Consider the following 16,666-nt stretch of genomic DNA (forward strand, 5'->3'; position numbering starts at 1 on the left):
TCAATATTAGCAAGGAGTTCCTAATGTTTTGTACACTCAGTGTATATTTATATTCCGGACTCTGACATGGTTCAGTCTGATATTTCTTAAATTCTTTATTTTTACTTTTTGGATTATGTGTTGTGTATTGCCAGGCATTTTTACTGCACTGTTGGAGCTAGAAACACATGCATATCGTTGCACCTGTGGTAACATCTGCAAATCTGTGTATCTGTGTATGTGACCAATGCATTTTTATTTGATATGACACTTCCTCCCATACTCTCCTTAAATGTGTGATGCTAGATCAGTGAAATGCTAGAACTATTTGAGATGCTTGTTTGGAAGAAAGTGTATGCATGGGATAAGTAATACTGTGTTTATTTCCATTTCCTTCTTCTCACAGAAAAGTTAGCATTTGGGATTTGAAGAATTGGATTTCAGTACATTTTCACCTGCAGGTTCTGACAGCCTCTCATCCAGCTGTATCCAACACTGTAGTTGGCCTACAGTGGACCAGACCATTACCATACCAGAAGATATCTAACCCCGGGTGTAAAGTTGACCTGCCATGTGGGAGGAAGATGAGCCAATGTCCTTTGAGGTGACACTCACTCTCTCAGGAAGTGAAAATTGACTGTGTTTTTGGGCACTGACCAACATGTGACATTGCTATTTTATCAGACATAACTCAAATGCATTTTCACCACATGAAAGGAATTGTTCTGTCAAAGCAGGGAAAATATTGTTAATGCGTACAGTCTTGCTTAAATGTGTTTCCTGAATGTATGTGTTAGTGCCTGCATGTGGTCTTTAAAAAATATATTTGTTTAGTATATTTTGTGTGTGTGTGTGTGTGTGTGTGTGTGTGTGTGTGTGTGTGTGTGTGTGTGTGTATCTGTGTGCAAAAAGCGACTAGTACTAGTATTTACAGTCTCTCTAAAGGTACTGTGCCGATTGGGATGAAGTGAAACAAACAACATATGGACTGGCCACTACCACTGCTATACTAGCAAATAAACATTACGAGCCTGTACACAATGACTAGCCATATTGATCTTCTCTATAGACTGATGGATACATACAGAGTTTACGTACAGAGCAGACCATTAACATAAGACAAGGTGGAGTTTACACACCAATAGATACAACTGGGCTGGCAGGCCTAAATGATTTGAAACAGACAACCCCAGCAGTCAGAAATTAGCTTTTTCGCTTGTCTTAATTCTTACTTCATTTCACTCTGTGATTCAAGCCATGATTACTTTATACGCCTGAGTCACGTAGTACTGCACACATACACACACACACACACACACCACACACACTCTTATTGCCGTTGGGTGGAGAGGATCACAAGGGCTAATTAATTTGTCTGGATCGTGCATGCAAAACATCAACCACACAGGACGGAGAGGAGAGGAAAGGAGGGGTAGCAAAGGGAGTCGATGGCTAACGATACCTGCTTTAAAGGACTGTCTGCACATGAGGGATCAGAATAAAACATGGAGGGTAGCTAACTGGAGTAGAATAGATTGAAACTATCGTATGTCAAAACCCTCCAAGCTGACGAACACAGCAACACTGTCACAGGTGAATCAGAAGGAGAACTGACATGAATACTAATGTGCTTCCTGTTGACCCCTTGACCCCTAAGCTTGTATGACCAAGGGCATTGTGGAGAAGTGCTTAGGGAACAAGATAATACAATGTTACAGCTCTCATTCATTAAAAATCCACTGCCCACTATTGACCCATCCTCTATCAGCATATGTTTAGCCGCAGTTATACCTATTAGGCCTATGGATTTTTTGATCAGCATGAATTAGATTGAGCAATAAAATCCCCACTTTTATTCCATAGGCTTGGATTCGCACTATGCAGCTGTTGCGAGAGAGCATTTTTCAATGCCTGTCCACTGGTTTAAACAATGATTGATAGGCAGCTTAAACTTCTTCAATATTACAGTTACCGTTTTTTTGTAATCCCTTACATGTAACGGATTACATGTCATCCGTTATTCATTACATGTCATCCGTTATTCATTACATGTCATCCGTTATTCATTACATGTCATCCGTTACTCATCACATGTCATCCGTTACTCACTACATGTCATCCGTTACTCACTACATGTCATCCGTTACTCATTACATGTCATCCGTTACTCATTACATGTCATCCGTTATTCATTACATGTCATCCGTTACTCATTACATGTCATCCGTTACATGTCATCCGTTACTCATTACATGTTATCCGTTACTCATTACATGTCATCCGTTACTCATTACATGTCATCCGTTACTCATTACATGTCATCCGTTACATGTCATCCGTTACTCATTACATGTCATCCGTTACTGATTATATGTCATCCATTACTCATTACATGTCATCCGTTACTCAGTCAGTTCACACTGAAGCCAACACAGCCAATTGAAATAGAAGGGTTCGACCATTATCAGTAAAGAATGAATATTTACAAATCAACTGGTATACAGGATAAACCAACATTCTTGAAAATGTACAGACTCATTATTTGATCACAAATCAAAATACAAAATCAAAACTCCTCTAAGTTAAGAAACAATGTTTTTGTCCTCCAATTCAAGTAAATGTCCAGTAAGAATTCCAAATAACAAGACAAAATTCTATTAATCCAGCTGTTTTCAACCCTAAACAGTAACTTACAGTAAGCATTGTCTTTACCAGTTCAGTTAGTCTGTGAAATTACCCAAAGGAAAAGTATTCCACAGAGGAGAAAGACTAAACATACAAGTAGGCCTTCAAAATAGCCTTCCACACATTAGTTCTTGGAAGTCAATAGTCCACCAAAGTAAACTTCATAAACAATACAATATTCCTTAGAAGTCTGAGAAAGTTATCACTCGTACGATGTGAGATGACTAGGCTTTTCAACCCTAAACAGTAACTTAGTTACCAAACATTTCTGACCAAAACGTGCAGTCACTCAAACAAGGGCAAAGTCTAGTTGCCAAATGTTGTCGAACATTGCAGATAGAAATGCCACCTATAGAGCAAACATGATTCCTTGTTCTACATGTCGGGGAGGCATGTTTGTTCAACATAACATATTTCTATCTGAACGTTCCAAAATGTTGTGTCCTGCTGAACGTGCCCCAGGAAGTGACTATGGGTGTGGTTAGGGAGTGGCCAGGGTGGAGCCCACAGCCTATACACCTCTCAGAGAACCACGGAACCTTGTAGGTTACAGGTTTCTACTATTACCAAGTATTATTCAAATACATGAGGCATTGCTTACTGTATATGTCAACTTCCTTTCTTTTCATAGAACTATCAGGGTCTAAACTGTGAAATAGATGTAAAGCTTGATTATAAATGTCTGATTGTCATTCTCAACCTACTGTCAGCCACATTTACATTTACATTTACATTTAAGTCATTTAGCAGACGCTCTTATCCAGAGCGACTTACAAATTGGTGCTTTCACCTTATGACATCCTCTCCTCACCTGAGAAGGGTGTAATTGCAGACCGCAATTAGTTTTTTTTTCTAATATTGGGCGTTTGTTGATATCAAGTTACACCCATTGATGCTCGCCATTGGTCCGTGGTGAAAGAAACAGCCACGGAGCAATGGCAATAATCAATGGGTGTAACTTGATATCAACAAACGCCCAATATCAGAAAACACCCCTACAGTTGTCATCAACTGTTGTCCCTGACGTGAAAGAAACAGCCACGGACCAATGGCGAGCATCAATGGGTTTCTCCAGTGTAGCTGTGCCTAACCCTAACCCTTTTCCTAACCTTCATATAATTTTGCACACCTGCTACACTAATTTGCCTAACCTGCCAGGTAATTATCCAAACCTGATTTGTAAACAAATCATCTGTGTCGAGAAACCATCAGTCTCATAACATTGGAACTGACCAATGGCAAGTATCAATGAAACCCCCCGAATTGAGGTCTGCAATTATACCATATTCCCTCACCTGGCAAGACATCTCCACCTTGATGCCAGCAGGTGGCGCCAAATCCATTCTCACCCACTGACACCGTCAACAACAAGGTCCCCATGCAGGGTCCCACTCACCACACACATATGGTTGGAAACAGTGGCGCTACATTGTTACTACAGCTGCCATGTACGGGGTGTTGATTTCTCATACTAATATAAAGGGAGCATATGCTACAATGACTTCCCATTTGATTCACACAGTGAAGTAAATCAATTCAAACAGTGTGTGGCGTGCAGCAATACAAGGTGACAGCTACGACCTAATAGATCAAATGCACCACATGGCTTCATCTGAACTGTGTGTTGTAGATTGTGTTGAACTTTACAGTGATGTGTTCTTAGATGACATAACACTGGCATACGATCCACAACAGAGCTCTACAATCCTCCATCTGAAAAAATGCCATCTGCAAGCACAGTTGTTTTTTACCTTTATTTAACTAGGCAAGTCAGTTAAGAACAAATTCTTATTTTCAATGACAGCCTAGGAACAGTAGGTTAACTGCCTTGTTCAGGGGCAGAACGACAGATTTTTACTTTGTCAGCTCGGGGATTCGATCTTGCAACCTTTCGGTTACTAGTCCGATACTCAAACCACTAGGCTACCTACCTCTCTAACCGCTAGGCTACCTACCTCTCTAACCGCTAGGCTACCTACCTCTCTAACCGCTAGGCTACCTGCCTCTCTAACCGCTAGGCTACCTGCCTCTCTAACCGCTAGGCTACCTGCCACACTAACCGCTAGGGTACCTGCCTCTCTAACCGCTAGGGTACCTGCCTCTCTAACCGCTAGGGTACCTGCCTCTCTAACCGCTAGGCTACCTGCCACCCTAACCGCTAGGCTACCTGCCACCCTAACCACAAGGCTACCTGCCTCTCTAACCACTAGGCTACCTGCCACCCTAACCACTAGGCTACCTGCATCTTCATTGGGGAGGATGGGCTCATAGTAATGGCTGGAACGGAATACATTGAATGGTATCAAACATGTGGTTTCCATGTGGTTGATACCAACCCATTCAATTCATTCCAGCCATTATTATGAGCTGTCCTTCCCTGTCTACAAGACACTCGAGGGCAAGTTTAACATTCCTCGCACTGAGCATGTTAGAAAATGTGCTATCATGCAAACCTTTACATAACCAATGTTGAGGTTTCCTGGTAAAATTGGCCTCGCAAGTGCAACAAGAAAACCAGCAGAGCATAGGTCAACACCGCCTGGAAAACAATGAAGAAATATATCTCTGTCCCGTTAAATCACTCAGCAGGCTTTCTGACTGGTTCAGTAGTCACGACGCACATAACAAACCTACTTCCCCTACGTCTCTCTCTTGCTCTCTCTCAGTAATTGCAGGTTCTCTTCCTCCACTGTTTGAGTTGTCCCAGCAGAGCTTGAGGATACAGAGGATCAGAAAGACAGAGAGAGAGAGGACGGTAATTTAAACTGTACAATGGAAGAACATTCACCCAGATGATTAGGTAGAGAACAGAGGGATAATGGTTCATTAGAAATGTGTTTCTTAAAAGAGAATGAATCCAGGTGAATACTGTTCACTACTCTCACTACATACCCAATTATGTGTTGGTATAGCTTATAATGCTACAGGGGTTTTGTTAACCCCCCCATACACTGTTTGCTGTTTTACTTTGATTGATATAAATGGAAACAAATTGAATCCACCGGCCCAAGAGAAGTGACACACACACACACACACACACACACACACACACACACACACACACACAAAACCACAGTAGGTAGCCAATAACAAAAGGAGAGCTGTAGAGCCACAAACCACAGAATAGTGATGAGAGAAGATGACATAGCAGAAGATGCAGGCTGTGGAGGGCTGGGGCCTGCTCATGGAGAAAAATACTTATTTTCCACCATAATTTGTAAATAAATTCATTAAACATCCTACAATGTTATTTTCTGGATTTTTTCTCTCATTTTGTCTGTCATAGCTGAAGTGTGCCTATGATGAAAATTACAGGCCTCTTTCATCTTTTTAAGTGGGAGAACTTGCACAATTGGTGGCTGACTAAATACTTTTTTGCCCCACTGTAAATGGTGTCCATGTTACCACGCACCATGTAGGCTTTGATTCACTAGTGTACTACATCCCTGTCATTATAATTCCTGGGAAGGCACAGCTACGATCAGGGCCAGACTACCATATTTTGCCATGGTGCAGAGAGAAAGATTTGCAGTTTTATAATGCTATTCTACACTTTCTACATTTTGTCATGAGGCAGGGATTGTATAGCTCATCTCTCATGTTTTATAGCTCATCTCATGCTTTTGGTCACATTTTGCCATGAGGCTGGGAGAAAATGTTTTCAAGCTAATTTCCTACAATTCTACACATGCTGCTAACATATGCTATCTGTGCTGCTACTGCTAGTAGTGCTAACCCTGTCCTCGGCTAGCCCTCTGTGGTGTGCTACTAGTAGTGCTAACCATGTCCTGGGCTAGCCTCTGTCTGATTCATGCTAGTCACAATGATATTGAAGTCATCTCCAAGTGGAACCAGCAATGCTTCCGTTCGACATAGGCCTTTAACGCTATAGTTGTCTTAATTAACCCACACGTGATTTATGGAACCGCTGCTGTCCCACCCAATTATGTATTTAAACCCTGGATTGTCCATGCTATGTTTTGGCAGAGGCTTTGATGCCACCGGTCGGCCATATTGGCACTCCCGAGTAAGAGCAGTCCTCCATAGGAATTCATGGAATTCTGTATTATTTATATTAAATGTTTCAAGGACAAAATGACATGTACTTAAGTATTGTTTGTTGTAGTGGGGACAGTAACACTAGTACTCAAAGAAATGATACTTTAGGGAAAAAAATTATACATTTGAAAAAAACAAAATATGTTTAGCTCACATATTATATTTCAAAAGTATGCATTAAGGTGTCTGTAATAGAATACACTTCTCAAAAACTCATGTAGACATTAATAAATGTATTTCTATAGCTTCCGAAATATGTTTTACCATGTAGGAGGATTACCAAGATGGCTGCACGGGTGCTTCAATACAGCACCCCCTGTCAGTCATCCAGGGTATATACACAACCCTGGTCCCACCAACTGCCTGTCTCTCATATTAATCTCTCCTCTCCAGATTGTCACTTTGCCTACAGCCTGAGAAAGGAGAGGTGGTGAGGAATTGTCATATTGGAGTAAGGATGAGGAAGGACACACTGGGTAAACTAGACTGATACCTTGACCAATCAGTTGCGACTATGTAGGATGACAATATAACCCCTCTTTTTATGTTGTACACCACTTGACCTGGTCATAGTGAGATTTAACCCATTGAGACTGTAGTGTGGGTAAACCCTATAGCCTAATCCTAATGAAGGGTGCTCTACCCTTTGCTTTAGTCTACATGCAAGTGCTTTCTCTGGTAGACACTTTGAAATAGAACACCATTGAGAAACAGTTGGACTGATAGGTCAATTAAATTATATCCCTTTTTAAATAATAGACCAATGACTGGCCAAGAAATCCAGCGGTTCGTAACTCACAGTGGGATCAATACTGTGGCTTTTCAGGTCATTATCTGTGGCAGTTTCCCTGGAGATGAAAGACACTGATAAAGACTGAAGACCTCTCTCCAGGGACGCTGTAAAGTGCACGGTCGAAGCCGGTGCGGCTGCACCACAGGGCATTCAATAAACCCTTTCTCCCACAAAAATATGACAATACTGAAATTAATTAAATGAATCAATGGGAACAGACACACAGAGAGAGAGAAAGCAAGATAGTTCTGCAAGGGAATTAATATAAGCACATTCACAAAAGGAGACATGACTACACAAATGTACAGCTGTGCTGTAATAGACAAAAGGTCCATAGCAGACAGAGAGACAGACATGCAAACAGAGAGACAGGCAGTGTCCCAGGTGCGAACAAAACATCCCACAGAACACGCTGTTGTACTATTACAGGTGCACCCAAGCAGACACTCAATCTGCAACACCTGGCCATTGAAATACAAACTCTGCTTCTATATCCGGAATTTGAAGTCCTGGTTTTATCTAATTCTCGTAATGTCAAACAGGCTTTTCCAACGAGGTAAAACACAGAACAGATATGGTCACTCCAAACTGGCAGAGATGCGTCTCATGATCATCATTCATACTGAGACTATGATCATATTGAAAGCAAACAACGTACTATATGCATGTTTCCTCTTTGGGCCTCATTTGCAACTGAATTCAATACTCATCTGGTGAGTGGAGCAGTCTTCATTGATCTGCAAATGGATTTTGTTGGATTATCACTTGGGAAAAGTAAAGGTTCTGCTGCCGGTTTGTCTGCTGAATGTTTACCTCCCACCAGTTTCTTGTTCCCTTGTCCATGTAGTCTGCTTTCATTCATGGAAATGGATTTTAATGTCTGCTATTTTCCTATCTCGTGGCTGTTAAATTTAAAGTGGAGAGGTTTTGGAGTGTTGAGTTTGGAGTGGTGTGTTGAGTTTGTAAGAGACAATAAAACAAAATACTATTTTAGCTTGTCAACCTTTCAAACAGACTGAAAAAATAGGGCCATTTTATTAACTTGATGAGGTAAAATAACTGCCTATTTCTGCTCTGCCAAGATGGATAGATTCACCAATATTTTGGAACCCACACAAGCAAACTCCCCAAAACTATATCAAATCAAATCAAATTTATTTATATAGCCCTTCGTACATCAGCTGATATCTCAAAGTGCTGTACAGAAACCCAGCCTAAAACCCCAAACAGCAAGCAATGCAGGTGTAGAAGCACGGTGGCTAGGAAAAACTCCCTAAAGAAACAGTAAGAGGGTTATCTTTTTCTTTAGATTTTAGGGTAGAGTAGCTATAAAACAGACACTTTTACAAGACAATATAAACTCAAATAACCACGCTGATTCAACGCTTCAAGATCGCTTCAATCACGTGGACTGGAATATGTTCCGGATAGCCTCAGACAACAACATTGATGTATACGCTGATTCGGTGAGCGAATTTATTAGCAAGTGCATCAGTGATGTTCTACCCACGGTGACTATTAAAACCTTCCCCAATCAGAAACCGTGGCGCAACAGCGCCTCTTCAACCTCAGGAGGCTGAAACTTTTACAGATGCACAATCGAGAGCATCCTGTCGGGCTGTATCACCGCCTGGTACGGCAACTGCTCCGTCCACAACCGTAAGCCTCTCCAGAGGGTAGTGAGGTCTGCACAACGGATCACTGGGAGGCAAACTACCTGCCCTCCAGGACACCTACACCACCCAAATCAAATCAAATGTTATTTGTCACATACACATGGTTAGCAGATGTTAATGCAAGTGTAGCGAAATGCTTGTGCTTCTAGTTCCGACAATGCAGTAATAACCAATGAGTAATCTAACCTAACAATTCACAACAACTACCTTATACACCCAAGTGTAAAGTGTAAAGGGATGAAGAATATGTACATAAAGATATGAATGAGTGATGGTACAGAACGGCATAGGCAAGATGCAGCAGATGGTATCGAGTACAGTATATACATATGAGATGAGTAATGTAGGGTATGTAAACATATAAAAGTGGCATTGTTTAAAGTGGCTAGTGATAGGGGTATTACATGAAGATGGCAAGATGCAGTAGATGGTATAGAGTACAGTATATACATATACAGTATAACCACCCGAGCCACTGCCTGTTCACCAAGGCTATCATCCAGTAGGCGAGGTCAGTACAGGTGCATCAAAGCTGGGACCAAGAGACTGAAAAACAGCTTCTATCACAAGGCCATCAGACTGTTAAACAGCCATCACTTACATTGTGTGGCTTCTGCCAACATACTGACTCAAATCCATAGCCACTTTAATAATTAAAAATGGGATGTAATAAATGTATCACTAGTCACTTTAAACAATGCCACTTTATATAATGTTTACATACCCTACATGACTCATCTCATATGTATACTGTACTCTATACCATCTACTGCATCTTGCCTATGCAGTTCCGCCATCGCTCATCCATATATTTCTATGTACATATTCTTATTCATCCCTTTACATTTGTGTGTATAAGGTATCATGCTTGATCAAATCTTCCCGCATGCAGCCATTGAGATCCAGTTCAGAACTCTGAGATGCAGTTCAACAAAAATTGTAGAACCTTTAGTGCAGTGGGCTAAATCAGGGTCACAAAGTAGTCTTAAACAAATCTACTTTGAAACAAAAATACATACCTCACACACATGGTTATGGGCTTAAAAAAAGAAGACACTTGTACCATGTCAGATATAGAGTTGAAATGTATTCATTTTCGAGTTTGCATCCCAATATTACACTTTATATACACTGAGTATACCAAACATTAGGAATTACCTTCCTGAAATTGAGTTGCGCCCCCCTTCCAAATATTGATATACTCAGTGTACATCACAGAAGACTGAAATATAAACCGTTTGACATACACACCGGATTTTCAGCGTTGAAAAATAATTGATGTTTATTCATTATGAAAATATGAATATATTAATAACATTCCACCCATGAGGCCATTCAAGGGTCGAAATGGTCATTTGACTACAGGAAAGGGTTTTACGTCGGGTCTTTCTGTGTCCTCAGAGATGTCTAGTCCCCACAGGGATGTCTAGTCCCCTGAGTCTAACGTTCATACAAGGCTTCAAGTCTCCATCTATGGGTTGGTCTGCATGTCTAGTCTGTTTAGGGGAATGCAATTTGTTTGCTGGAATATTACCGTAACGCTGCCAACAGACTTCATTGTTCCCTCTATGTCAAACCCTAACTGCAGCATTCTGGAACCAGTCCCAAGGTGGCATCTAGAACCTAAAAGGGTTCTTCTGCTGACTCCGTAGGATAATCCATTGAAGAACCCTTTATTGTTCCAGGTAGAACCCTTTGTTCTAAGAGTGTATGGCAGCATCTGCTACATGTCCATGCTCACAGTCATCAACAGAAACATACCTCCAAAATAAAAGGACTACCCACACTAAACACCAGTGTTTTTAAAGACCCCCCTCTTGCTGCAGGTACCGGTGCCTTCGCTGGGAGAAGGCCCGGTTTTGCAGGAGCTTCATCTCCACAGCCATAAACAACCTCATCAGCTAATGGGCTATATATCCCACTGCTTACGCTGTGTCTTAGTCGGGAAGTTGTTTTATCTGCTGTCCTGGGTGTAGGGAAGTTGTTTTATCTGCTGTCCTGGGTGTAGGGAAGTTGTTTTATCTGCTGTCCTGGGTGTAGGGAAGTTGTTTTATCTGCTGTCCTGGGTGTAGGGAAGTTGTTTTATCTGCTGTCCTGGGTGTAGGGAAGTTGTTTTATCTGCTGTCCTGAGAAGTTTGGTTTTGGTGTTGTAAATATTACAAATAGTATGGGTTTGTTGTCGGTCTTTATGTCTATGTACAAGCATGTGGAAATGAATTTCCTCTTTGGAAGACAAAAAATATATAATCTAAACACACACATGCGCCCCACACACACACACACACACACACACACACACACACAGTCAAACAAACAGAAACTGAGACCGGATCAACCCTGGGCTGGAGAAAACCCTCCTACAGAGAGACAGACAGAAAAAGGTTGGTTTGTGTGAGCATGGAGGGCAGGGGAGGGGTGTGTGTGTGTCTGTGGATGAAGAGAAACGCTCCAGGGCAAACTGAATCCAACAGATGAAGAGAAGACAACCTTAGTAAGCCTTCGTGTGCATTACTGCTATGTATGTCAGATGGAATCAGTGCAGTGCTCTAAGATCTGACAGTAAAATGTGAGTCATCATCTCTAATTGTGCTGCTCATGATGAGAACTGTAGAGGACTCCTGAGCAGAGGAGAATGGTGAAGGGAGGACGGCTCATAACAATGGCTGTAATGGACCGAAATGAATAGTATCAAACAAATGGAAAGCTAAAATCAGCAAAAAAAAGAAACATCCCTTTTTCAGGAACCTGTCTTTCAAAGATAATTCGTAAAAATCCAAATAACTTCACAGATCTTCATTGTAAAGGGTTTAAACACTGTTTCCAATGCTTGTTCAATGAACCATAAACAATTAATGAACATGCACCTGTGGAATGGTCGTTAAGACACTAACAGCTTACAGACGGTAGGCAATTAAGTTACGAAAACGTAGGACACAAAAGAGGCCTTTCTACTGACTCTGAAAAACACCAGGGTCCCTGCTCAACTGTGTGAACGTGCATTAGGCATGCTGCAAGGAGGCATGAGGACTGCAGATGTGGCCAGGGCAATAAATTGCAATGTCCGTACTGTAAGACGCCTAAGACAATGCTACAGGGAGACAGGACGGACAGCTGATCGTCCTCGCAGTGGCAGACCACGTGTAACAACACCTGCGGGACAGGTACAGGATGGCAACAACAACTGCCCGAGTTACACCAGGAACGCACAATCCCTCCATCAGTGCTCAGATTGTCCGCAATAGGCTGAGAGAGGCTTGACTGATGGCTTGTAGGCCTGTTGTAAGACAGGTCCTCACTAGACATCACCGGCAACCACGTCGCCTATGGGCACAAACTCATCGTTGCTGGACCAGACAGGACTGGCAAAAAGTGCTCTTCACTGACGAGTCATGGTTTTGTCTCACCAGGGGTGATGGTCGGATTTGCGTTTATCGTCGAAGGAATGAGGCCTGTACTCTGGATTTGGAGGTGGAGTATCCGTCATGGTCTGGGGTGGTGTGTCACATCATCATCGGACTGAGCTTGTTGTCATTGCAGGCAATCTCAACGCTGTGCTTACAGGGAAGACATCCTCCTCCCTCATGTGGTACCCTTCCTGTAGGCTCACACAGAACCCAAACCGGCTGTGCGCGTGCGCCATGGTGCATAAATGTATTTTGTCCCCCCACACCAAACGCGATCACGACACGCAGGTGAAAATATCAAAACAAACTCTGAACCAATTATATTAATTTGGGGATAGGTCAAAAAGCATTACACATTTATGGCAATTTAGCTAGCTAGCTTGCACTTGCTAGCTAATTTGTTCTATTTAGCTAGCTTGCTGATGCTATCTAATTTGTCCTGGGATATAAACATTGAGTTGTTATTTTACCTGTAATGCACAAGGTCCTCTACTTAATTAATCCACACATAAAATGGTCAACCAAATCGTTTCTAGTCATCTCTCCTCCTCTCCATGTTCATACAAATATTTACACATGTTAAGTTTGCTGAAAACAAACGCAGTTGACAGTGAGAGGACGTTTCTTTTTTTTGCTGAGTTTATTACTATGAGCCCGTCAACCCCACTTAAAGTGCAAACGGCCACCACTGCTCCTCAGTCGTAGTGTGGTTATAAGGAGTAGACCAAGATGCAGCGTGGTATGTTTCCATCCTTTATTTTGGAAATGAAAACTTCAAAGAACAAAACGAACAAACGAAACGTGACGCTAAACTAAATGCTCACAGGCAACAATACATAGACAAGATCCCACAAAGCACAATGGGAAAATGGCTACCTAAATATGATCCCCAATCAGAGACAACGATAAACAGCTGCCTCTGATTGGGAACCATATCAGGCCACCATAGAAATACAATTCCCCTAGATAGCACACCCTAAATCACTTCCCGACCCAACCAACATAGAGAATAAACAGCTCTCTATGGTTAGGGAGTGACAATAAAATAAAATGTTATTGGTCACATACACGTGTTTAGCAGATGTTATTGCGGGTGTAGCGAAACACGTGTTTCTAGCTCCGACAGTGCAGTAATATCTAATAATTATGGGCTTAACAATTTCACAACATACACCCAGTCTAAGTAAAGGAATGGAATTAAGAATATATAAATATATGGACGAGCAATATCAGATAGAAGCAGTTTTTCAGTCTCTCAGTCCCAGCTTTGATGCACCTGAACTCACCTTCTGGATGATAGCGACAGGAAAGAGCAGTGGCTTGAGTGATTGTCATCCCTCATGATCTTTTTGGCCTTCCTGTGACATCGGGTGCTGTAGGTGTCCTGGAGGGCAGGTATTTTGCCCCCGGTGATGCGTTGGGCAGACTTCACCACTCTCTCTTGAGAGCCCTGCGGTTGTGGCCGGTGCAGTTGCCATACCAGGCAGTGATACAGCCTGACAGGATGCTCTCAATTGTGCATCTGTAAAAGTTTGTAAGGGTTTTAGGTGACAAGCCAAATTTATTCAGCCTCCAGACGTTGAAGAGGCTGAAGAACACTCTCTGTCTGTGTGGACCATTTCAGTTTGTCAGTGATGTGTACGCCTCAGAACTTTAAACTTTCCACCTTCTCCACTGCATTCCCGTCGATGTGGATAGGGGTGTGCTCCCTCTGCTTTTTCCTGAAGTCCACGATCGTCTCCTTTGTTTTGTTGACGTTGAGTGAGAGGTTATTTTCCTGGCACCACCCAAAGCCCTCACCTCCTCCCTGTAGGCTGTCTCGTCGTTATTGGTACTCAAGCCTACTACTGTTGTGTCGTCTGCAAACTTGATAATTGAGTTGGAGGCGTGCTTGGCCATGCAGTCGTGGGTAAACAGGGAGTGCAGGAGGGGGCTGAGCACGCACCCTTGTGAGGCCCCAGTGTTGAGGATCAGCGAAGTGGAGGTGTTGTTTCATACCTTCACCACCTGGGGGCGACCCATCAGGAAGTCCAGGACCCAGTTAAACAGGGTGGGGTCCAGACCCAGGGCCTCGAGCTGAATGATGAGCTTGGAGGGTACAATGGCTTTGAATGCTGAGCTATAGTCAATGAACAGCATTCTTACACAGGTAATCCTCTTGTGCAGATGGGATAGGGCCGAGTGCAGGGTGTTGGCGATTGCATCGTCTGTGGACCTATTGGGGCGGTAAGCAAATTGGAGTGAGTCTAGGGTGACAGGTAAGGTATGATCCTTGGCTCGTCTCTCAAAGCACTTCATGATGGCAGAAGTGAGTGCTACAGGCCATAGCCATTTAGTTCAGTTACCTTTGCATTCTTGGGTACAGGAACAATGGTGGCCCTCTTGAAGCAATGTAACGCAGTGGTGTTCGCTCTCTCCTCTCCCCCCTCTGCTTGTTCTCCCTGTTCTTGATGTTTTTCAGAGGGATTTCCATGTGTCCTCAGAGCAGAAAACCTTCCCTTTCTTCCTTGTGGTAAATTCCTTCGGACACACAGATTGCGATCAGAGCAGGGGAGACATCCGAGAAGCGGAAGAGGTGCACACTCAGATGTTGGGATGTGTGGGTAACACAGTGAGTACTGTTGATACTGTGGGCTTAAACTGTCTGGAGTTGGCCTGACATGCTCAGTCAGACAGAAGGGAAAGGCTCAAATGGGACAGGAAGGGAAAGGGGATACAGTGCCTTGCGAAAGTATTCGGCCCCCTTGAACTTTGCGACCTTTTGCCACATTTCAGGCTTCAAACATAAAGATATAAAACTGTATTTTTTTGTGAAGAATCAACAACAAGTGGGACACAATCATGAAGTGGAACAACATTTATTGGATATTTCAAACTTTTTTAACAAATCAAAAACTGAAGAATTGGGCGTGCAAAATTATTCAGCCCCTTTACTTTCAGTGCAGCAAACTCTCTCCAGAAGTTCAGTGAGGATCTCTGAATGATCCAATGTTGACCTAAATGACTAATGATGATAAATACAATCCACCTGTGTGTAATCAAGTCTCCGTATAAATGCACCTGCACTGTGGTAATCTCAGAGGTCCGTTAAAAGCGCAGAGAGCATCATGAAGAACAAGGAACACACCAAGCAGGTCCGAGATACTGTTGTGAAGAAGTTTAAAGCCGGATTTGGATACAAAAAGATTTCCTAAGCTTTAAACATCCCAAGGAGCACTGTGCAAGCGATAATATTGAAATGGAAGGAGTATCAGACCACTGCAAATCTACCAAGACCTGGCCGTCCCTCTAAACTTTCAGCTCATACAAGGAGAAGACTGATCAGAGATGCAGCCAAGAGGCCCATGATCACTCTGGATGAACTGCAGAGATCTACAGCTGAGGTGGGAGACTCTGTCCATAGGACAACAATCAGTCGTATATTGCACAAATCTGGCCTTTATGGAAGAGTGGCAAGAAGAAAGCCATTTCTTAAAGATATCCATAAAAAGTGTTGTTTAAAGTTTGCCACAAGCCACCTGGGAGACACACCAAACATGTGGAAGAAGGTGCTCTGGTCAGATGAAACCAAAATTGAACTTTTTGGCAACAATGCAAAACGTTATGTTTGGCGTAAAAGCAACACAGCGCAACACCCTGAACACACCATCCCCACTGTCAAACATGGTGGTGGCAGCATCATGGTTTGGGCCTGCTTTTCTTCAGCAGGGACAGGGAAGATGGTTAAAATTGATGGGAAGATGGATGGAGCCAAATACAGGACCATTCTGGAAGAAAACCTGATGGAGTCTGCAAAAGACCTGAGACTGGGACGGAGATGTGTCTTCCAACAAGACAATGATCCAAAACATAAAGCAAAATCTACAATGGAATGGTTCAAAAATAAACATATCCAGGTGTTAGAATGGCCAAGTCCAGACCTGAATCCAATCGAGAATCTGTGGAATGAACTGAAAACTGCTGTTCACAAATGCTCTCCATCCAACCTCACTGAGCTCGAGCTGTTTTGCAAGGAGGAATGGGAAAAAATGTCAATCTCTCGATGTGCAAAACTGATATTAACTTAAGGG

This window comes from Oncorhynchus nerka, linkage group LG27 (genome assembly GCF_034236695.1).
Source record: "Oncorhynchus nerka isolate Pitt River linkage group LG27, Oner_Uvic_2.0, whole genome shotgun sequence".
Classification (NCBI taxonomy): domain Eukaryota; kingdom Metazoa; phylum Chordata; class Actinopteri; order Salmoniformes; family Salmonidae; genus Oncorhynchus; species Oncorhynchus nerka.